The sequence below is a fragment of the Urocampus carinirostris genome, chromosome 13 (genome assembly GCF_059441175.1).
Source record: "Urocampus carinirostris isolate Australia breed hairy pipefish chromosome 13, RoL_Ucar_1.0, whole genome shotgun sequence".
NCBI classification, from domain to species: Eukaryota; Metazoa; Chordata; class Actinopteri; order Syngnathiformes; family Syngnathidae; genus Urocampus; species Urocampus carinirostris.
The window spans coordinates 15,894,109-15,917,455 of NC_142361.1; the positions used below are offsets into that span (position 1 = coordinate 15,894,109).

General features: G+C 40.4%; 1 protein-coding gene and 1 pseudogene across 1 annotated transcript in view; one reads left to right on the plus strand and one right to left on the minus strand.

Annotated features, from left to right (window-relative positions):
* Positions 1–23,347, plus strand: part of arid5b (AT-rich interaction domain 5B) — a 153,120-nt gene that overhangs the window by 78,048 nt on the left and 51,725 nt on the right. The gene's annotated exons all lie outside the window — the stretch shown is intronic.
* On the minus strand, positions 21,740–21,853 carry LOC148353857 (U2 spliceosomal RNA; annotated as a pseudogene).

Below are 23,347 nucleotides of genomic sequence, written 5' to 3' on the forward strand. Positions count from 1 at the left end.
AACACTTTACTCATGTTTCGTACGGGTGCTTCAAATCCTTGAAAAATGCTTTATATCAATGTTGTGTTCTTGAAGATGGAAAAATGCTCGTAAATGTTGCCATGTTTCTTAACAAGACTGCTTAAAAATGACGCCAACACTGCTGTCTGTTGGCTTCGCTTTGCCATTGCATTTCTTCTCTCATAATTAATGGTAGCTGGTATTAGTTTGTATGGGATTGTCCTATTAAGGCTGATCGCTCCCTATGGGATTCTCATTCTCAAATCATATGTCATGATAAATGCCCACGCAAGACTAAAAATTTGCAAATGTAAATCACAGACATATTTGTGGCTGTGCATAATACATTATTCACACCTGATTTTATCTTTGAATAGTATTGGAGGAATTGGAAAATTGGCTTTGAAGGTCCTTAAAAATTGCTTGAATTTGGCCGTGACAAAGGTGTACGAACCATGTTTACTTTGAAATTACTGGATTCGATTTAGACATTGTGAAAATGTTGATTTTTCTTTTTCAGGGAATTTGGATTACTTAAAAAACAATGTAATGTTTGGAATAACATTCTTTTTAAAGTTGTATCAAAATGTTAAACACAAGTTAGTACTTTTTGATTAAAAAGCAAAGAAAAGGGGAAAAAATGGTAATGTTTCCCCTTTTTTGAAAAAGTCAGCTCACATTGAATTGCACGGTTTCTTTATTCATTGTTGATATTTCTTTTTTCTTGTGGAGTAAACTTTACTGGGAATATCTGCACATCTTTGGAATGTTAACAACACAAGCTTGTATGTTTTGAATGAGCTGAATAATTTGACTATGTAAAAATGTGAAGAAGAATACAGTATAAATAACAAACCCCAAGATTTTTCAGGCCCCCAAAAAATCCCCTTCTTGAATTAAAGTGCTCTAATTTATCGAATGGGACCGACACAAAGCTACACTTTAGAGATATTTCTGTTATTTCCTGACCCACAGCATAGTTTAAATGAGTGCTGAGTAATTTCCCTTTAAGTGTTGAGGCACGAAGTTGGCAATGACTGGGGAAGCAGACATCCTGTGGCCGCCGTTTGGCTCAATGCCTCCACTTCGCTACCAGTCACTTTTAAGGCAAATGTTTATTTTCAGCAGCCGCGGGAAGTTCACTTGTTCTGCTTTCGGAATTTACAAGCACTTTTTGCCCCTCTCCTCTAATATATATTTTGTCGATTCACTTGTTTGTCCTTCACAAACAACACAATTTCCATCACGCTGCCAGAAGCCCCAAGGGCATCTGGCTTATTATTGTAAGCACATTTGTGAGCTTTGCACATAGGCAGTCCTCCATTTCCTGGCTACGTATCCTCTTTTATTAGGATAAATAGCAGCACCGGCGTAATGGCGTCCAGCTGTGACATAATCAACTTTTCTCTTTTCTGTAGCGCGAGACGCAGTAAAGTGCTTATGCGCCACTAAAAAAAACAGTTAAAAAGAAGAAAAGAAAACGGTGAGATTGAGTCTATTCCTGGCGGGCTCGGTTATGGATTCATCACAGCGGCACAGTAGGTGTACAGGCACATTGATTATATAAGCGGCAGCAGAGGCAGCGGCAGCTCACTCATGATTTATATTTATAAGATGTGATTTATTCTCATTTGTCAAGGTGAATTTGAAGCGATCACACCAGCACAATTGTAGCGTCAACCGTTGGCTACTGTAGCCCATTGTGTGTTACTGTATTGCACTAGAGTGGCTGATGGAAGGCCTGCCTGCTCTTGGCAAAATACACTCATTGGGCTTTTATCACGATACGCTGTTTAGGCTTTTAAAGCACTCGTAGCAGTAACAAGAACATTAGTCTTGACAGGTGCTGCAGTGCTGAGAGCCAGGACAGCCACACCAGTGGGATTGTTGTTCCAACATTGTCACTTTTAGGGCTGTCGTCTCAAACTATTGTTAAGCCAAGTCACATTTGACATTGGAAAAATAGTAACAGTATGCTGCCAACTAAAGTTGTATTGACATAATGATGATATTGAGCTGATCTTGATGTGATACCTCATCTGTGATCACATCTCATTTTGTCATTGGTGGATTCTATGCACAGGAGCTTATGACATACTTCCGATAAAATTATGGTATTGATGTAATGCCATGTGATTTTCTCATGGAGTCAATCTAGCGGACTGTAATGTAAAATATGTAATATATTGGAATTACAGCTTTATAGGGGATTGATATTTGGATATAGATCTGGCGTCAGTATGAAAAAGGAGCCAAAATTGTTCATACTCGCCAATCATTTGACAGAACAATGCTTGTAATTCACACGTGTTGATGTTTTTCCCAGCTAGTGGGGGTAAGGTGTAAAGGCTTTAATGGGATTCTTATGCTTTACAACAGTGACAGAATGTTAGCATCCATTACAATCAAAAATACAGAAGTGATGCATGCATACAGGTGTAGTCCATTAAACGTTGTGCATTTTGGGTAAGAAATTCCCCAAATCCTCAGGATTTCAGCTTTACAACTGGAATTATTCACTAGTGTTATTATTTTCTTTAATTCTTGAAGCCTGAATAGTTCTTGAGTTGGTCAACCTGGACATGCAAATTTAATGGGGTCTTAATATGAGGGAAATTGATACAGGTTTGGCTTCACTCAAACAATCGGCTTTTACTTTTGAACAATATTACTATTTTTTACACAGCAAAAGTCAAACCAGTAAGTAAATGATAGTAAATGTGGGATTTTTTTTAACAGGTTTTATGTATAATTTTCACTTATAGAATATAGGAATTGACTTGTTTTCTATTAAATCATAAAAAAAAATACACCCCCCAGGTTGAATAAGAGTGCTTTTGAGAGATACATTTATATAAATAGATAATTAATACTTTTACAACTAAAACGGAAAGAACAATGAGAAAGTATTTGTACTCTGTTGCGGACATATGTCAAGTTACTTTGATCAGCGTGCGCGAAATTCAAAATCATTTTAAGCACACTTGCATGAGATGGCGCACAGATCTTTGCTCGCCGGTGAATCTCAAAGGGAATATTAAGAGCTACACTTTTCTCCATTCTCCCACCCCCTTCAATTCCTGGAGTTTTGCTGACCCTTCCTTCCCCTCTTGCGTCAGAAACTAGACTCTCTTGTTGGTTTAAATCAACACATGCAAGCGTGGCAATCGTATTGGGGGAAGGAAAAGGGTTTTGCAGGAATGAAGGGGAGTACTACTCGACGCCATACTTCAGGTCTAATATCGTCCTTGTCTGCTGCAGTGAACTATATTTCAAGCAGTGATGGTTTTTTTGTGTTGTTGGAAAGCTCTCAAATCATTGCTGCTTGTCTTTTATTAAGCAGGGATCTCTAGTTCAATTTTTGTGCAGAGGGAGCCACAGTAAAGGCTTTTTATTGCTTTAAAGATTAATATTGTCGCCATTCGCTGGATGAAAAACAACCCATGGACGCTTTGGCTTTATAAATCTTGCTGCGCTAGAATGTGCCAAAAGGAAGAGAGGGGAAAAAAACAAACAAAAATGGGCCATGTTTCACTCTGTGAGATCACATCACCCTCTAAAAAAAGAAAGAAAAAAAAACATTGACTGCTCTCAACATGAACTTACAGTAAGATGTCACTTTTTCCATAACTCAAGCCGCCCGCTGGCTCTCCTTTTGAATCACAAATTGACATTAGGTAATATGAAATCTTCAGGGACTGTATGTAGTTGATAATATACTTGAAGCGGCGTTGTACGATTTCAGTTTGCATTGGCCTTTGAACAAGATGCACATGGCAAAACAACAACAAATGTGTCATTGTGTTTTCCTCTTTATCAAACAATTACGAGCGTACTCGTGGCCAAGATTCTTTGGCAGTGGCCCACGTTTTGTGTTTTCACTCACTTTGCTGCTTTACTTGTCATGTTTGGATTCATATTTTGTTAGAGAGATGCAGCATGCTATTCTGAAATGAGTTGTTTTAAATTTGCAAAGCAGTGTTTTTCAACCAAAGGGGCAGGAATTGATCTCGAGGCACACTACCTTCAGAAAATGTTGAGAAGTATTTTAAATTAATCTAAATCTAAAAACAATAAGCACGGCAGGTTAGCCAGCTAACCGACTGCTAACGAGGCTAACCTAGATAAAAAAAACTGAAAGCCTACGGGAGCTTGCACGCTAACGGGGACCTATCTGGACTATATTATATTAGTTACAAGACATGCAGTGAAAAACATAAAAGGAAAAGTCACACTCACATACCTAAAAGGAGGCGAAGGCAAAAAAAGGAATGTACGCTGTACACGACGGCAGGTAGACTTACAGCACGCAGCTTTTGATGATCAAAGCAGACAACTCGGACAAAACATTCAGAAGTCCCCCAGTGACACGGTAAGCAAAGTTCCAATTACTCCAAGCAAAAATAAGCGCTATGTATTCGCTGATTACTACAATAGCCGTTTGTTTTTTAAAGGGACACACCATTATTTTATGCTTTTGTTGTCATCTATCGACGTCACAGCTATAAGGGGATATGAGGTAAAATTATTAACTTTAAAAAATTATTTCTCGGGATTCACGGCAGGTGGAATGTAATTGAACATATCTGCATGATTGTGGGGATTAACACTACATGTTCGATGACTAATTTGGGAAAGTAATGTTTTTTGTAAAAGATTATCAAGACATGCAATATAGTCAAATTCAAAAATAAAAAATAAATATAATGAGAAATGTAGTATTTATTTTATTTTGTCTGATTAAAGTAAAAAAAATGATATTAAACCCCCTAAAACCTGGTGTCAACATGCATGGACATAAATGCACATTAAACAAGAATTGGGTCTCATGAGGTTAAAGTAAGCAAAACTAAATTGCCTTTGGGATTTTTTTTTATTTTTTTTTTGGTGTATTATATTTTTATTTCAGCGTCAGCTCAAACATAATTTTCAAACAAAGTTAATTACCCAAATTTGCTAGTTTAGCTAACTTCAGATTTATTTTTCTTATTTTTGTACTACTTCTTTTTGTGCACTCAACAAATTTTCATGGAACCCTAGTGTGCCACTGGCTCAGTGGTTACAAAAAACTTCAGTCGAATTATATTGTTTATTCTTAAAATAGAATAATCAGATCACATTAATGAATGTGTTTATTTCACTCAAATATTAACAAGCAAAAAGTGCCTCATTATCTTCCAGCATATGATAAAGAACGCACATAAATTGTTGTCGAGTGTTATGACTTCCATGTAAAATATATTTCATGTGGCAAAACTTGGAAACTGAGAAGTTATCACTTCTTGTCTGTTATTTTAGCAAGGTTGGTTAAAGGTAATCAAAACATGTGGGGCTTTGCTGAGGTTAATTGCCTCGGTCCAAGATAATAACCTAGCAGCAAATAAAAATAGCAAGTATGTATCTTCTTCCGTCTTCATTTAGTTTTATACTCCACTTATAGTTTTCATATGTGTCCTAAAGTCTTGGCAACTATTCAACTTATCAAGCTTATTGCAGTCTGCACTACAATGTGAACAGTTCTTGATATTTTGCAGCTCGCCTGCGAACAATATTCCATCGTTAGTGTTTATAGTCAATTTATACATTATATTCAACTTTCATTGCAGCTGCGTAATTGCATTATCCAATATCCATCATCAGTATACACAGAGATATCTGGCGTGAGCCCCCTTCTACTATATAGTGTCGTCATCCATGATGCATGTTTATGCAGCTGTGAAATACTGTTATAGTTATCAGTTCCAATTAAATTGCAATTAGTTGTCTGGGCGTTTTTTTATTAGTAGGAACATCAGAAAAAGACACACAGAAACATTTGCAGTTCACTTTGCCCTTAAAAATGCATAAAATAAAAAAATCTCGACTTTTGTTGGTGTTAATTTGTCCCCAGAGCATATATAAGTAATCGCGGACTTTTCTGAAAACAAACCTGTGATCTAAACGATATGATCAAATTGAAGAATGTCAACATGTGTTTAAACTTAATACATATTTCTTAAAGGAACAAAGTGTCATATTTGACCACTAGATGTTGCTGTATTGTGAAGTGCAACTATAAACTACAAAGTTACAAAGCACAAGGAAGAACTATAGAGATTCAAACTGACCAAACCCTACCATTTTTCTTCAAATGTTTTATTACCCAGACTTTCACAAATGTTTTTGTTTAAGGCAGTACTTGTGCAGCAAGATGCCCGGCAATCATTTAATCTCTCTTTAGGTGAGCCACACGTCATGTAAAATAAAAACAAAATTATTGACCTGTGACTATTTAAAAAAACAAAAAAAAAAACAAAACAACAACATTATATGAACGGGGGATGGTGTAATAGTAGTCTGTAGTATGTGCAGCCATTTTAGAGTTCTTGTGATTGACGGCTTTACAAATTAACATGACTTGACATTATATGATGTATTTTTGCTTGCTATTCAATTCTCGCTAGGAGGTGCTAATAACACAATTACCTTTCAATGTACCTACTTGAATCTAAGTTTATTTGTTAAATTAAATGGGTCGAGTCGTCCAATGGGGATACCTTTTTTGATTAATGTAACATTAAACACCCCCTCGGATGGGTCTGGCCTTGATGCGGCGAGGGGGCTTGCGTGTTCCAGTGACCCTGGAGAGCGATACCGTCGGGAGCTTGCTCCTGGTAGGGTCACCCATGGCGGGCCGGTCTCCGGGGTAGGTTCCAGACAAACAAAGACCCCAGCGTGTCGGTACGCTGTGAGGTGGCAGCCCCACCAACCGACTATCCTGCGGAGGGCTAACAACTCACCCAGGAGAAACACACTTTGTTACGAAACTGACCAGAGAAAGAAGCCGGACTGACCAACACGGTAACGGACCCCAGCCTGCCCCCGACCAACGAGTACGGATCGATCTTCGTCATAAGACCCGTGTCGCCACCTGGAATGTCCAGACACTCCTTCGCCCCGGAGCTGCCACCCTGCTGTCCCGAGAGCTCTGTCGCTATAACATCACCATGGCAGGGCTCTGTGAAGTACGATGGCAAGGCAATGGTGAAACAACAGCTGGCAACCATTGCTACATCTGGAGTGGCCCCGAGAGTCGGACCGGCCTTTACGGTGTGGCTCTTGCCATTCCAAAAGCCCTCCGGAGGTCCCTCATCAGCTGGACACCAATAAGTGACAGACTACTGTCTGCTCGATTCCTCCACCATCACGGCAAGATGACAGTGATCGTCGCCTACGCCCCCACCGATGTCGCTGATGAGGATGCGAAGGACGCGTTCTTTGACCAACTCCACCAGGCTGTCAACCAAGCCCCACCACACGACGTCACCATCATCCTCACTGATGCCAACGCCACTCTATCCAGCATTGATCGGTCCCCCGGCTCACCTGTCGGCACCACCTTCGTTGACAGCACAACAAACGACAATGGCAACCGCTTCCTCCTCCTCTGCCACCAAAACAACCTTTGTGTTGCTGACACCTGGTTTCCCCGGAAATGCATCCATCACTGGACGTGGTACAGCCCAGATGGCAGAACCAGGAAGGGATTGGACCACATCCTGATATCACGACGCTGGAAGTCGTTTGTAACCAACTGCCGGGTGTTCAGAGGAGCACAGCTTGGCAACACAGACCATCGTCTGCTGGTGGCCCAGCTCAAGCTAAAGCTCCGAGCCAACCAGCACAAGACTCTGCCTCGCCCCGACTCCTCCCGACTCAGCGACCCCAACATCGCCAGAGACTTCAGTTGCTCCATCCGCCGCTCTCTTGATACCCTGGCTCCTGACAAGCTGACAGACTGGGCGGCCTTCAAGGAAAGTGTCCTCCAGTCTGCTCACAATGTCCTCGGACGCCCGCGATCCTCCCCGAGAAAGCCCTGGATATCAGAGAGGACACTAAACATCATAGACCAGCGGCGTGAGGCCCGACTCCGAGGCGACCTCACAGAGTATCGGAGACTGAATCGCCTGCGCAATGTGGCCATTGCTGAAGATAGGGAGAGGTTTTGGCAGGCAGAAGCCCAACAGCTTGAGTCCGCGGCCAACAACAACAACATGAGCCGCGTATTCAGTCTACTACGCCAAGCCCGTAGCGGCCCACACATAAAGACAGCCCTGGTAAAGGACTCAGACGGCAACCTCATCATGACAGAAGCCAACTGCCTCGAGCGCTGGAAGGAGCACTTTAGCCTCCTCTTGCAGCACAGCACCATCCCGGCTGATCCCACCCTCCTACGGGCTGCGAGCACAGCACCTCCTAACGACACCTGCTGCACAGACCCCGTAACACCCGAGGAAGTGAGAGCTGCTCTGAAGAAGCTGAACACCAAGAAAGCCCCCGGCATCTGTGCCATTACCGGCGAGATGCTCAAGGCCGGCGGTGATGGCGTGGTGGAGTGGCTAACCCGCCTATTCAACCAGGTGTGTGAATCGGAGCAGCTGCCCACCGACTGGACCAGAGGAGTCATCTTGCCCTTCTGGAAATGCAAGGGCGACAGGCTTGTCTGTGGAAACCACAGAGGCATAACCTTACTCTCCATCCCGGGCAAGGTCTTTACCAGGATCTTGCTCAGCCGTGCCCTTCCAGCAATCAGAAGCTGCCGCCGTCCCCAGCAGGCTGGCTTTATGCCCAACCGCTCCACAACGGACCACATCTCTGCCGTCCGTTTGCTGATAGAAAAGACCCGTGAATTCCGTAAAGATCGCCATCTATATATCGGATTCATTGATCTGAAGGCCGCCTTTGACACCGTCTGCCACTCTTCACTGTGGAACATCCTCCAAGCTCTCAGAGCACCACCCAAGATCATAGCCCTGTTCAAGCTGCTCTACAGCAACACAGAGAGCTGTGTCCGTATCAACGGCATTGACTCCGACTGGTTTGCTATCTCCAGCGGCGTTCGCCAAGGCTGTGTGGCTGCTCCCGACCTTTTTAATTGCATCATCGACCATCTGATGTTCAGGGTTAGTGAGCGCATCCCCGGAGTGTCTTTCGGCAACTACCACCTGACTGACCTGGAGTATGCTGACGACACCATCATTCTCAGCACTTCCTACAGCCAGCTGAGAGACGCTCTGGGCATTTACAGCGAAGAGGCAGCGCGACTTGGCCTGCAAGTGAGTTGGACGAAAACCAAGTTCATGTATGTCGGTGATGGACCAGATCCACCTCCCATCCAAATTGGTAGCGACATCGTAGAGCCTGTCAAGAGCTTTGTATATCTGGGGTCCATGGTGACAGACAATGGGGACCTAAAACCAGAGATTCTCCGCAGAAGAGCCCTGGCAGCATCTGCTCTGCAGTCTCTCTGGAAACCACTCTGGCGGCACCAGACCATCGCACGCAAGACGAAGCTCCGCATTTACAACCTCGCCGTACTCCCTATCCTGCTTTATGGCTCAGAAACATGGCCCCTGAACGACACCCTGGCCACAAGAATCGATGGTTTTGATAGCAGGGCTCTCAGAACCATCGAGAACATCAGGTGGCCCCAGCGAGTCTCCAATAAAGAGCTCAGAGCCCGCACGTGCCAGCCCCAAGCATCTTCCTTGGTCGCACAACGCCGCACCCGCTGGTTTGGCCATGTCCTTCGTCTACCACCAGACCATCCGACACGAGCCATTCTCCAGTTTGACCCAAAGGCCGCAGGCTGGAGACGACCACGAGGGAAACCCCGCACTCGATGGCTCGACGTCGTTGCGGGCGACCTCCAACAACACGGAGTTGCCGTAGAGGATGCAGAACAGCTGGCACAAGACCGCCAGCATTGGAAAAACCTGGTTCATCTGGTCGGCTCAACGCACAGGGACGGGACCCCCCGACCTTCGCTGGAGCAATAAGTAAGTAAGTAACATTAAACAACATTCAATTTTAATGCTGGCATTTTAATATTAATATATTTACATTTTATATTTTGTATTTAATTCCAACATTATTATATTTTTGTGCATTGTAATACTGTCAGAAACTTGTCTCGACCCAAAACAACATCTACTGCATTTTATAAGTAAATAAGTACACACTAGCAGATTATTGTTTTGTTTTTGTCTTTGGCTAAGTATTAGGGGTGCTTGACACTGGGAATTTTTGTATCGATGCGATCCAAGAAAAGACAAGGAGTCTGCATTGATACCGATCTGATACTGAAACCTTTTGCTTGTAAATCACGACCATTGAATAATTGAATCTATCCCTCCATGAGTTTGTATTTACGATAAACACAGCACGAAAAATGTTCTGGTTAGTAATAACTACAATGCAAATTTTAACAGTAAAAGAAAAAAAAATATTTCTGTTACAATTGTTTCAAAACAATAGTCAAATGAGAAAAACAAAAGAAGCAACAATGTAACAAAAATATTAAGACTATAATGATGTCAACAAGACAACTAAAACACCTGCCATTGTGCAATATTTTAAAAATAAAATCAGAAAGTGCAAATAATGTGAACAATACGATGTAAAAACTTTTAACAGTAGAAAAATTAAAATACTTCTACTACAATAACAGATTTAGAACAATTGTCAATATAGTCAAACCAAAAAAAAGGAGCAAAGCAAATAAAAAAAAAATCTGTACAATAAAGTCAACAAGTCAACTATAATACCTTCCATTGCACAGTCTTTTAAAAATTAAGTAGTGCAATTAAAGTGTAAACAGGAATGGATGTATGTTACGACCCACTATCAACATTATTGTGATAGTTAAAATGGAACGATAGTCTTGATGGCAAGACGGTGTCATCAGTTCAATCCAAGTACTCATTCAGCAGCGATATTTGCTTTTATCTGCCCACTTTTACTAGGCATCGCACATTTAGTTAGAATCAGGCAAATGTTTAGCTTGCCCTGCCACAAGTCCTTTAAAACAACAAATGGAAACGCACGAAAGCGAGTCATCCTTTAGCAAAAATCATTGTGGCGCAATGGTCAAATTCCCCCCTGCAGACAAATAGCAGACGAGCTTGTCGCGACCTGAAGTGACTGACTCATTTAAAACCAATTGTGCGCTTGTCAAACAAAGCCTGCTCGCTCGGATGTTCTTCCCATTCTCCGTCGTCTGGTATGTTTGCATGACAGGAGAAAATCAGCCTGGTGTTTTACAGCTTTTTAAGAAGGCCTCGCAAACGGCCTCGTGATTACAAAACGAGCCGGCGGAAGCTTGTTTTGCCATAAAAATTCATCTTTTTAAATGAATTATAAATAACCTTCACTGCAGAGTACAATAAATCGGCGTGTAAAAGAGGTAAACATGAAAACCGGAGATGCTGCGGCCTATTTTACGGCGGCAATGATTGTTATTTATAGCCGCCGTTGCGCTGCTCTTCCAGCAATGATGGCGTTGCCGTGATTGGGCTCATTGGGTCGCCTCAATCCCATCAAGTGTAACTAGAGCGTGATCTATTAGAATACATATGTTTTATTGATGTGTTTATCCCACCATTCATTTATTTATAGGTCGATGCTGAGACCCCCCCCCCCTGCCTCCGCCTCTCCCTTTCTTTGCTAGTAATGAATAGGATAAGCCTTGAAGCTTATCCAGCGCTCCCTTTCATAGCCTACCCTTCTCTTTCCGCTCCCCCAGTACCCCCTTTTCTCTCCCAAAGCAAAATTGAAATCTTTCTTTCAAGCCCACAGTCCTACTGAGCGCTCGCCGCAGTCTGTCGGCATCAATGATGTGCGAGTGGTTTTGAAGGTGATCCCGTTTTAGCAAATGTCCGTTATGTAACGTTTGAGCGCTGTCGGAGTTTATTTTTCTCAGGAGCTTCTTGGATGGTACGCTCGTATATTTACTTAAATTTTGATGAGGATAGAGTACAGCAGAGAATATATGAGGTAGAGAATTTATTATTTGGAAGACAAATATAAAAATTTGGTTAGAAATGTGTTTGTTCACCTTACAATCCGGTGCGCTTTATACACCGGTAAATACTGGTGGAAATGATCTGAAAAGCATACAGTACAGACGCTCCCCTACTTACGACCATTCGACTTACAAAAAACGGGGGCACGCCTTATTATACGGTGCAAATACTGTATGTTGCATACTCTTCGGAGATGGTTAAAATATTGAAAGATCGGCGAACTTTTACCATTTGACAGTAGTTACTTATACAAAAGAAAACTACTTTGGCTTAGTTCTTCTACCCACACAAAAATACCTTTTCTAATATATATATATATATATATATATATAGTATATATATATAGTATATAATATAATGCGTATGTGTGTCAAGTTGAATATTTACCCAATAACGAGGTTTAACTGGACAGTGTGTAATATTTGACCACTAGATGTTGCTGCAGCATCATTAAAAAAACAAGTGCTAAAAGGCGCAATTTACGGAGACTCTGAAAGTAAACCACATGATTTATTCTCATTTTTCTTAACCTTTTGCAGTTTTTTTTTTGGTACCTGTAGCAGCAATATGGCAGAGAATTATGTCAGCACCCTGCTAAATTTTCAACTTGAGAGTATTTTGAAAAATCCATGTTTATGTTATGGTTCATGTATTTTTACTCCTTCTGTAAATCAATAATATCTTTTTTTAAATGAAGTTTTTTTTTTACCACTAGCGGACAGTACATAATACACATTGTCCCTTTGCAGATGAGTGTTTATTGTTTGTGCATAGGGAAGCCTTAGTACTCCCTTAGGTCCCTTTCCTCTCATGGTTAGTTATTGCCTTACATAACATTGTTATTTTTTACCTTTATTTTTTGTTTGTTTATTTTATGTCTATTCTATTTGTCGTCCTGGCTTGTTGGATGGGGAGAAAGGGAGGAAGTGTGAAATACACTTTGATTTGAGCTATTTTGGTTCTAAATAATATTATGCTCAGAGAAAGAGAAATGTTTCCCTACCTGATATCAAAAAAGTTTTTAATCCAACTATGTTCAAGAAATATTTTGAACCACTGGGAGGTAGCTGTATGGTACTTTCTTTGTGTCGTTTAAATTGATGAAGTTGGATGATCAAGTTGTTATCTCCTACTTTTGAGTTGCAAATATTGACAGACTGTCACGGGTGCCGTGGCGCCCAAAAGGCGCTAGCTGCGGCTCGTTGACAGAGTGGCTTCCTTTCTATTTAAGCTCAGTGCTCTCACTCACCCTTTGTCAGTCCGTCAACGAACCTTTGCGCCCGCAAGACGTGGGTTTTGACTCTGTCTGGTATCCCGTTTGTGTATCCTATCCGGCATCGATCCCGTCTGTTTTGTCCTGTTTTGATTTCGGTCTCCGGTCTCCAGCGTCTGGTATCATGCCCGTCATTCTCGTTCTGTCTGATATCTGTCTCCAGTCTCTTATATCTGTTATCAATCCTTTCACTTCTGTCTTTCTTCTTTCACCCAGCGATCGCCGAATCATTGGTGTTTCGTGTTAACGTGCATGACTGCCCCATTTCCCGTAAAATAAAAGCTTGTGTGAGAAACGTCACGCATTTGGGTTCTCCTCCTTTTCCGGTTCTTGACACAGACAGTGCTTTTAAAAAGACAGTGTATTATTTACCACACCTTAGTGGTAAATAATGTACTTTGTATTTGAAAATACAACATTGGTTTGGATAATAGACAAAAATATATTAACCATCATATAAACATGCAATTTTTTAAATTCCGTTGGTTGTATTTGTAACATGAGGCTCACCTAGATGGATGTGTGTTTGCAATCTCGCAACTACGGGTACCCCTCCCAAAAACAACGAAATCTTGTGAAAGGCTGGGTAAAAAAATGAGAACAAAAATGGCATGATTTGGTCACTTTGAGTCTCTAAAGTTTGTATTCTTCCTTGTGCTTTGTAGCAGTTGTTTTCGGCTGCACTATACAATACAGCGACGTGTACTGGTCAAATATTACACGTGTCCCTTTAAAAATTCAGGTTTCATGCTCCAACTACAAATATAATGCAAATGGCCTGGACTTAGCAAATTGTAATCCAAATCTGCGTATAGCTGAGTGAACCTCATTCAATTCCCAAATCCAATTGGAATCCTTCATACGATTTACTTAGCAAGTCCCAATTTGTAAAGAGTCTCTCACCTAATGTGAGCAGTTGCCATATTTCACCCTACTGGAGTTGACTCCCCATGAGACCGTTGCATAATAGCAGCTAAATGCCAGGGAAGTATTATTAAGGAAACCCGGATCGGCGGATTCCTTGGCGACTGTTTCAGTTAATCAGATGTGGGTTAAGATCTGTTAGCATTCATCATTGCTTGCTTTTCCCTCTCATTTCATATCAAGAATTTCAACTTGTTTTTATTGTTCCTGACTCAACCTTATGAAAACTATAATCAAGCGTTTACGTTTTCTAACTATTGTTGTACAAGAGCATGTTCAGTATTCAACTAAGAGAAGTATGGCAAAGTGAATAACTCTGTGTGAGTGTTTACAGCAAACAAGAATTGTGTTCTGCAGCAACTCTTCACAAGAGTTGTCTCACTTTCATTTCTCTAATCTTATTATGATTAGGACTGTAACTTACTAATAGTCACCGACTATTCAAAAAATTAGTTGAATAATCACATTTTTTTTAAATTTAGCATGAAGTTGATCAAATTATACTGCAAATGATGATAAACACATGAAAAATGGGTATGCTAAAAAAATCCACCTTTTATTGGACATATTGCATTTTTGTACAAAAATTACATGTCAGTAGAAGCATAAATCCATAAATAAACCTCTGCCCATTTTTAGGGACAGGATAATAAATAAATGATCAATGGGCACCAAAACAGACTCATTAGCAGCAGTAGAACAGTAAATAAAACAAATAGTGTGTGCATTTTGTGAAGTACATTCAGTGGTCAACTGCAAAGTCTGAATCAAAAGTACTTATCGATTCTCAACAGTTTAAATCAAACGGTTTTAACAACACACGTTTGTCGATTTTAACATTTTAAGAACTGACGTTTGTTCTTGGACGACATGCATTTCATTTCAATGAAATTGTCAGACACAGTGTAGCATAACACTCAAGCTCTCTTTTAAAGTGAAATATACGCATAAAAAGTGTGTTTCAAAGTGTACACTGCATGTCATCATAAACCGTATTGGCTTGAATGTTACTCGAATCTTGCCGAGGCGAGTCAGACTCCGTTTTGTTCAGCTATCCGACTGTTCTCTTTAAATGGTGTTGCATCACCAATGTACTGCCATGATAGTTTGCAAGTAGTATTTTTTGGCGGCCGTATCCAGGCTGAAATGCTCCTAAACTTTAAAAGTGTTGGTCAGAGTAATTGGTTGATGCCGCCATTTCTGTATGATACAGCTTGCGAAAGACAAGCTATTGCGCGTGAGCGACTCCCAGCAGAGATTATATTCATGTAGAGATACCTCACTGATGGAAAGACATGTCTGGCGACAATAGTTGACAATGAAATTCTTTTAAACTATTTTTTTTATTATTGAAAACAATTGACTAATCGTTGCAGCTCTAGTTCAAATCTGCTAGTCGACTATGTTGGTGAGCTGCACCCTGTTCACTGGTTATTGATTGGTTAGTCCCTGGACCCTTATTGATATTTTTTTCCAAATCTTTTTCACTTATACGTTTGAAGCGCCTAGTAATTATTAACAGTTATGTAAGCTATGTTCAGAATATGCGACTTAGCTGGCTTGTTTGTCTGTTGACAAAAAAACCACAATAGCTACATGATGATTTTCCTGTAACAAAAAAGGTATATTTAGATAGAGGATTCAAAAAGGCATAGTTTATTTCTGCTAGGATTTCGGTGCTGATCAGAGTTTTATTTGTCGTATGAGTCGTGTCTTTCCAGCAGGTGAGGGATCAACTGCATATTGTAGCAATATAATTCCACGATTAATAAACGTATGTCAAATGTTTTCCGCAAAGGGGAAAGCTTGGGCCTTTAAGGAAGCACTCCCCCAACAAAATACCACCCTCCCATTTCTATAGATACACACACACAGGCACATTTACACACACACACCATGCACCGATGAATCAGATGAGAATGATTTTTTAATCCGTGGCAATAATAAACTTCTTTGAAGGCCTTAATTGGCTCTTCCTGGAACAGCCGAGTTTTGCTTCATTTGATCTGATGAAAGCGTAATGTTGCTTCTCATCTGCCTCCCCCCGGCCCGGGGGGCATCACGCACAACAGCGCACAGCTAATGAATTAAGAACACACAACTTCTTTTTTTCTTCATTTCCTCGTATTATTGTTATTCTTCCTGGCTCTGCCTCCCAAACGACTTTCATAATGAAGCAGCAAAATTCACACTGATGTTCTGTCTGCTAAATTGCTTTGGTCTGAACTGCTGTGCGTGTGTTTAGATGGAAGAAGATTGTTGAATGAAAATTGGGATTCGTGGAAAGGTGGCATAGTAGCAAGGTCGCATGGAAAATGGAACGGCGGACGAGGGAGAGAGTTGGCTTTCCAAAAAGATTGATCATGAGCAGAAGGTCAGCCAAGGTACCAAACTGGCGCTTCACTTTTTAAGGGCTGGCAATGCCCCCACATGGCTATTGGAAGCTAGGGCATCTAGAAGATACATAGCTTACCAGTGCTGTCACATAGTAACAATAAAGTAATAACATAAGTTGTTATTTTAGAAATGCATTTCAAATTGGGTGCCCTTTGCGCTAATTGTTGACAAAAAGCAGCGCTAACCATGAAAAAGGTTGGAGAGCCCTGGCATAGCCCTTATTCACAAAAAGTCTCAAAACGACTTTATAGGCCAAAATTACAACCTCCCCTGATCTGAAACCTACATGAGAGTAAGGACATTTTTCAGGAAAATTAAGAAACCTTGGGAAGGGGGTCGCACACTAGGTAACCCACTTTCCCTGATGACCAGGCTACAATGGGGGTTGCAAGAGCATGAAAAGACAATACACAGTCAACATTAAACATCGGTAATAACAGTTTGCCAAAAGGCCAAATTGTCAATGATGACAGACTTCTTGTCTCAATATCCCGTTCGATGCAGCTTAAGCAGTGGTTCTCAACTGGTCAGGGACTGACCATCGCACCCTTTTTAGTAACCGCGCCACAAATCAAGAAGATAAATTCACTTCTCAAATGTATTGAATGAAAAGATTGTGCAGTTTAAAACTAGAGCTATCAAAACACCTTTCTTTAAAAAGAAAATGACATGAAGTAATAATATTCCCTTCAATGCTCAAATTGCTGCCTTTTTAATGAAATGCAAAACGGTCCACTTCATTAGTTTCAACCATTATTAATAGATTTAACACAAACATGAAACTACTGCTTTATTAAGGCCGTTTGATTTTCGTAATAGAGGGCACATTGCACTGCATTTTTCTTGTAATCAAAAAATATTGATGGGGACAAAACAATGATTGCTAAATAATGCTCCCCCCCTTTCCCGTACATGCCAAAATGACACCCTTGGGCTTCATGCTTTTATTTGCTCCCACTTTGCTGCAAAAAAACACACTCAGCTTTTTGTTTTCATCTTCCAAATAATAAATTCCTTATCTCATATATTCTCTGCTGTACTGCGTTTCACCATGCTCAGCATGTGTAAACATACTTTACACCTATCTTTCTATGATGTGAAATGAAAAGTGTCAAACTTGCAATTGGAGCGCATTTTTGCCTTCTACTCTGTTAAGGAGTGTAATTGCCTCGCAGTTTTTTTTTCTTCTTAGAATTATTTTGCTGAGGCAAAGGCCTGCGACCAAAAGCAGTTCCGAACCCACTTTTGGGTCAAGACCCCTCATTTGAGAAACCCTGTTTTTGATGATGGCATGCCATAGGTCATGCTAGCTTACATTACAAATGGTGACATGCAAAATGTGGCAATTAAGTGATTACTTGTTCCTTGCTGAGCTTCTGAAAAATGTAAATCTCTGGTTGGATTCATGTATCTCTTCAAATGAATCACTCAAAGTATACAAATATTCGTGATAAAATATATTTCAACTTCATACGTATATTAAATGGCAAGTCATTCACTTCTGAAGCCCTTAGAGACTAATTGTGATTAAGGGCTATACAAATAAAAATGACTTGACTTGACTTAGATACATCATTGTCGGTCTTAGAAGGTAATTCGTACTTAATTTGATTACTGGAAAATTAGCTTTAATGGTATGTTAGCTAGTTTGAATACTGTGTTTGATTGTTGGTTAAATAATATGTGATATAATGTTTGGAGAGTTTGCTAGTCATTGTTTTTTTAAAGAACTAGGTAATCAGTTCATTATCCAGTTATTTGGACTGATAGATTAGAGAACTATCACAAATGATTTTCCCCAATTCATTTGAGTACTTGTCAACTTGTTAGTCAGCTTGTCAGTTTTAACTTAGAGACCACTCGCCATTTTGCGTTTTAGTTATCGCTGCTTGATTCCTACGCAGATTTAAGTTAATTTATTTTGTGTTTATTGTCATTGATATCAATGTATTGTGCAATGTGTTCTGCAGACAGTTGGGACTGATTAGTGAGGGTGCTCTGTTTGGGTGGGTGTGACTGTCTGTGTGCATGTCTATGATAGGCTGGTGTATGGTGTCAATCAAACAGCAGGGGGACACTGCCTCCCAGAACAAACCAGGAAGCAAAGCGACCGCTAGCTTTTAGTGGCTCGTTGCATAGAAAAGAAATTCATCAATTATATTGGACTCTGAGGAAAGTCAAAAGCGCGCAAAGAAATGCCAGCGATTGTTACGTGGATTATTATCGCAGCCGGGAATTGACTGAGGCGGTGTCAAAAGAGAAAGCAATAGCCTGGCTGTAGGTCCGGTCTACTGCTAATGGCTAGGCTAACAGCTTTGCTAATCCATTGGGGCGGACCCTGTATAAGTTACAAAGTGGGAAACCGTTACATTTGGGGTTTTATTTATTTTTTTAATCATCGCTAAAATCTGGGTCAATTAGCCAGACGCTTTCTTAATTTCTTAAGCTAAAAGGAGACGCCCTCCAATTTCGTTTTACTTCTGTATAGTGACAATAACACCAATTATGTGTTGTATGTTATTATTTGTAGATCCATTATTGTCATTTTGTTACGGTCGTCTTATATTGTAGTTGATAATGACGTCATCTCGTGTTAGGTTTTACCCTTTGAGGGCCTTTATGAAGATGCAACACTATTTTACGGATTCTCGTTTTTCGCGTGTGGTCCCCGTCCCAATTAACCGCAACAACTAAGGGATCTCTGTACTTATCGTATTTAGACATACAAATGACGTTACCTCAAATATTGACTTAAAGTCAAATGTTATTTTTGGGAAAATATACACTGACTGCAAGGAAGGTCAGTGGGCTGCCACAAAAACAGCCATGACGCTCTTCTGCTTATTAAAAAGCAGGACATCATCAACTGAAAGCAGGAGTGGTTATTTTTGTCCGGAATTGCTGGAGTTAGCTGCGTAAGTGCTGGCAATTTGCGCAGCATGTGCGGCGAGGGCGAATTTGGATGCAAAGGCGTCTGGTGTGTTTGTAAGAGCGAGCGGTCAATGCGAAGAGCGAGTGGGAAGACTATTGAGTCATAACAAGCGTGGGAGAGAGAGGAAGAACAAATCAGATGATTATTTATTCCGACAGTGTTGTACGTTTCTGACGAAAGGAGGAGATGAGTTTTACAATGTCTAACTCTAAACTCATGAGTAAATTATGAAAAATGCAGTGGGTACTCTTCTTTTGTTATCCTTAAGCCCCGCGCACACCTGAAGCCAACCGCTTGGGGAATTTGGCGTTTTCAGCGCTATGGTTTTCCATTCTCCTGCTAGTTGTTTACATCACCTGTTTTCGAATTATGTTACCATTCAAAATAGCGACACCCATATAGTTGGATGGCTATTATGAACACAGTATTTACTAAGAAAAGGCAAATGAGGGCTGCGTCTTTGAATTCATTCATAATAATATTTACAAAATGTTAACATATGAACAACAAAAACAACCTGAAAAGCCGAAAGAGTTAGTCAAATCATGTCAAGTCACATTTATTTGTATAGCCCTTTATCACAAGATGTCTCAAAGGGCTGCACATTTTATAATTACATCATCCCCTGACTTAAACCAACATGCGGGGAAGGAAAAACTCAAAACCCCTCAACACAAGGAAAAAAAGAAACCTTGAGAAGGGGCCTCACAAGTGGTAATCCCCATTCCAGAATGACTAGGATTCAATAGATTTAGCATTGGGTAACAGTACACAAAACATAGTTAACATCATTAAGCAATTAAAAAAAAACAATAGGTCATATGTTAAAATTTGTCCACAAACTGTATGACAGCAACAACGCCTCAAGCCTGTAAAAGTGTCCAAAAAGTCCATAACAGGAACGACGCAGCTTTTTTTTGTGAGCCGGGCCAAAAAAGATGGTTCTCTAAACATTAACCTACATCTTATTTAGCATTTAATTGGCAGCACATGAAAGCAATAAATACATTGTGGCATAGAAAAATTATTGTATTGTCTTACCATAAAGGTGATGTCCAGAATTTCAAACTTTGTGACTCCCTCCCGCCATCTCCTGGTTAACGGTCATGATCGCAGCTCATTCATCAAGTACGTGCATTTTTGAGGCGCGCTGGAATAAACTCTTTTCTTTCATCTTTTCGGGGGCTTGGGTTGGTGTTTGCGCTGTATTTCAAACAGGCCCTTTTTTTTACCATTTTCATGCCACACAAAAAAACTGCAATGACGAGCATGAGGTACCTCTCCACCCCTTCTCCTCGCTTTCCTGTTTCTCAAAATGTTGCGCGTCCCGGAACAGTGTAGCTAAAAGTAAGATAAAAGCAGATAGGTGCAGTGAGAGAAAACTATACTATGTGCACAAAATCAGAATCCTTGGTCTCACTATCACCCTCAGCCACGAGGCAAGAGAAATGAGTGTCTCACTCTGTATCTAAAGATGTTACGCACTGCTCCTTTTGAATAAAAGCGTCAATAGCTGGGTAATCCTCCATTATAAAACAAGTCCATGTAACGAGATCAAAATTACTGGAAGGCTTGACTGGCTGTTAACTCGATAAGACTATCACTAATTTGCTGCTGAGGTGTGCGTCAAATCAGAATCTTTGGTCTCACTATCGCCCTCTGCCATGAGGCAAGAGAATTGTGTGGCACACTCATCAGCTGCAGATGTTACAGACTAATTGTATTAGCAGTTTTGAGAAAGAAAATAATAAAAAAGTTAATTATGAAAGGACATTAACACAGAACAGGTAAAACCATTTCATGTATTTTTAATATATTTCCATGATGAGCTACTTTCCCAGACTGAACATCACTATTTATTTTGTAGCAATAGTGTAGAGAAATAGAATTGTGATTTATTTATTTTTTGTGGGTTTTTTTGTGTGTGGATACTATTCATAGTGCTAATAGTTGAATTACGGCAACATTACTAATTTGAATAGTTTTATTTTAGTTTATTGTGATTTTTGGAATTGCTTAAATATTTAGAATTACCGTAAATTCCAGACTATAGAGCGCACCTAAATTATAAGCCGCACCCACATTTTAGGAGGATAACCGCCTTTGTACTTACACAAGCCGCACCTGTATATAAGCCGCATGCGCCCATATTATAACATGTAACACAATCACAAAGTTAACCCATCCCCGACTTTGAGTCGCGCAATTGTGGGGGGGGTTTTAAGGGTTATTGATCTATCTTCGTTATTCATTATCCATTATCCGTTATCGGTCAGTTCATAATACGCTACAAAGCCTAGGAGCCGGGACACTTACTCTCAGCCAAAAGGCTAAGCTAAGGTCCTAGCCCTAAAGCATTGCTGCGATCATTGCGAATGCACCGTTCCCGGAAGTACTGCAATACCGGGCTGATGCGTGGAGTGGACAGAGCAAGCTCTTATTCCATCTCCGGATTGCAAAAATCTAAGATTTTGACTGAGCATTCAAGTACGGTATGTTTTTTTAATGGAGTAAACAGTCCAAAAACAACAGCCGGCGTATTGAACGTAAAATGATGCCGGTAGTTAAGATATGACGCAGACCTGCAGAGTCCGGGTCCCGTTGAAAATAATCCAAGGGAAAAAAAAAAGTATATTTCCAAAGGTAAGGGTGGGAAAAATATATATCCACTATTGTCCGCTGCGTCCACAAACACGTCTCACCTTTACTCTACTTTCCATCAGCCCCCGTTGTATTCGCCCCTTCTTTTTGATTCGCCCGTGGAAAACATATCAGAATAAGTCTTTAAAATAAATACATTACAAAATTATACAGTTGAAAATACATGGTTACACATATTTACAAAGAAAGACGGTACACCGAGAGAGTTTTCAAAGCTTTAATAATAATATTATAACTTTCATCCCAAACCGTGTCTGTGAAGGGTAGCAAAACGCTACTAGGAACACGCTGGCAACACAAGGAAACGGGTCTGTTAAAAAAAATACGGTTCTTGTAAAAATCATAATAAACCGTGCTCATCTTCCTCCTTATAACTGCCGTCATCAAAGTTGTCCTCCTTTAGTATGGGAAAGAGACTTTGTCATATAGACGTCGTCCTACGCTCCTTTATTCAAAAACACGCCAGCTACACACTCGCATATATTCCACCGGTCTAAGTCTTACCTTTTGTACTCGAGCGCCGCTGGCGGCTGTTAGAAAAAATACATAAATTGGCCGCATCACTGAATAAGCCGCAGGGTTGATTTGGGAAAAAAGTAGCGGCTTATAGTCCGGAATTTACGGTATTATATCATATTTTTTTGTTTTCAAATACCCATTAGATTAAAATAACATTTAACATTGATTTTTTTTTTTATTCATATGTAATATTGTGAGCATACTTGTGCGAACGGAGGAGTATGTTCTGGAGGAGTTTACCGAACTATTGCTGCTGGGTTTGGGCTGGTCGCCATGGCTACGGTCATCTCGCGCCAACAATTAATAGTCGTCAGTTGACTGGCACACATACTGACAGAATGTTTGCTGTAATAGCTTTTTAAATGCTAGCGTGCATACAAATAAGGCGCCAAACCCCGCCTTGCGCCAATCACATTTGCTGCTACAATGCAGTCGATACACAAAAACCAAAGATGCGCACAATGCACACAAAATTGATTTTTTTTGGTGTTCTCCCTCCGTTACATGAGAATGTGAGTAATGAGCCCAGTTAAAACAAAGACGCAAGCACAGTGTTTTCCCCCCCTTCTATCATGCAATGAGAATTTAAATTGCACATTATGGCTTAGGAGGAGGCACACTTACTGTTCAGCTCGTATGATTGCGCAATAAGGGTGATACTGGGAGTTTTGTATCTGTCCGATCCAAGTAAATAGTATAGATCTTGTATTATAGATCGATATCGATCCGAATCTGACATTTTTTCTCGGAAGTGTCATAATCATTGAATAAATAAACCTTCACTTTTGTGTTAGTTTA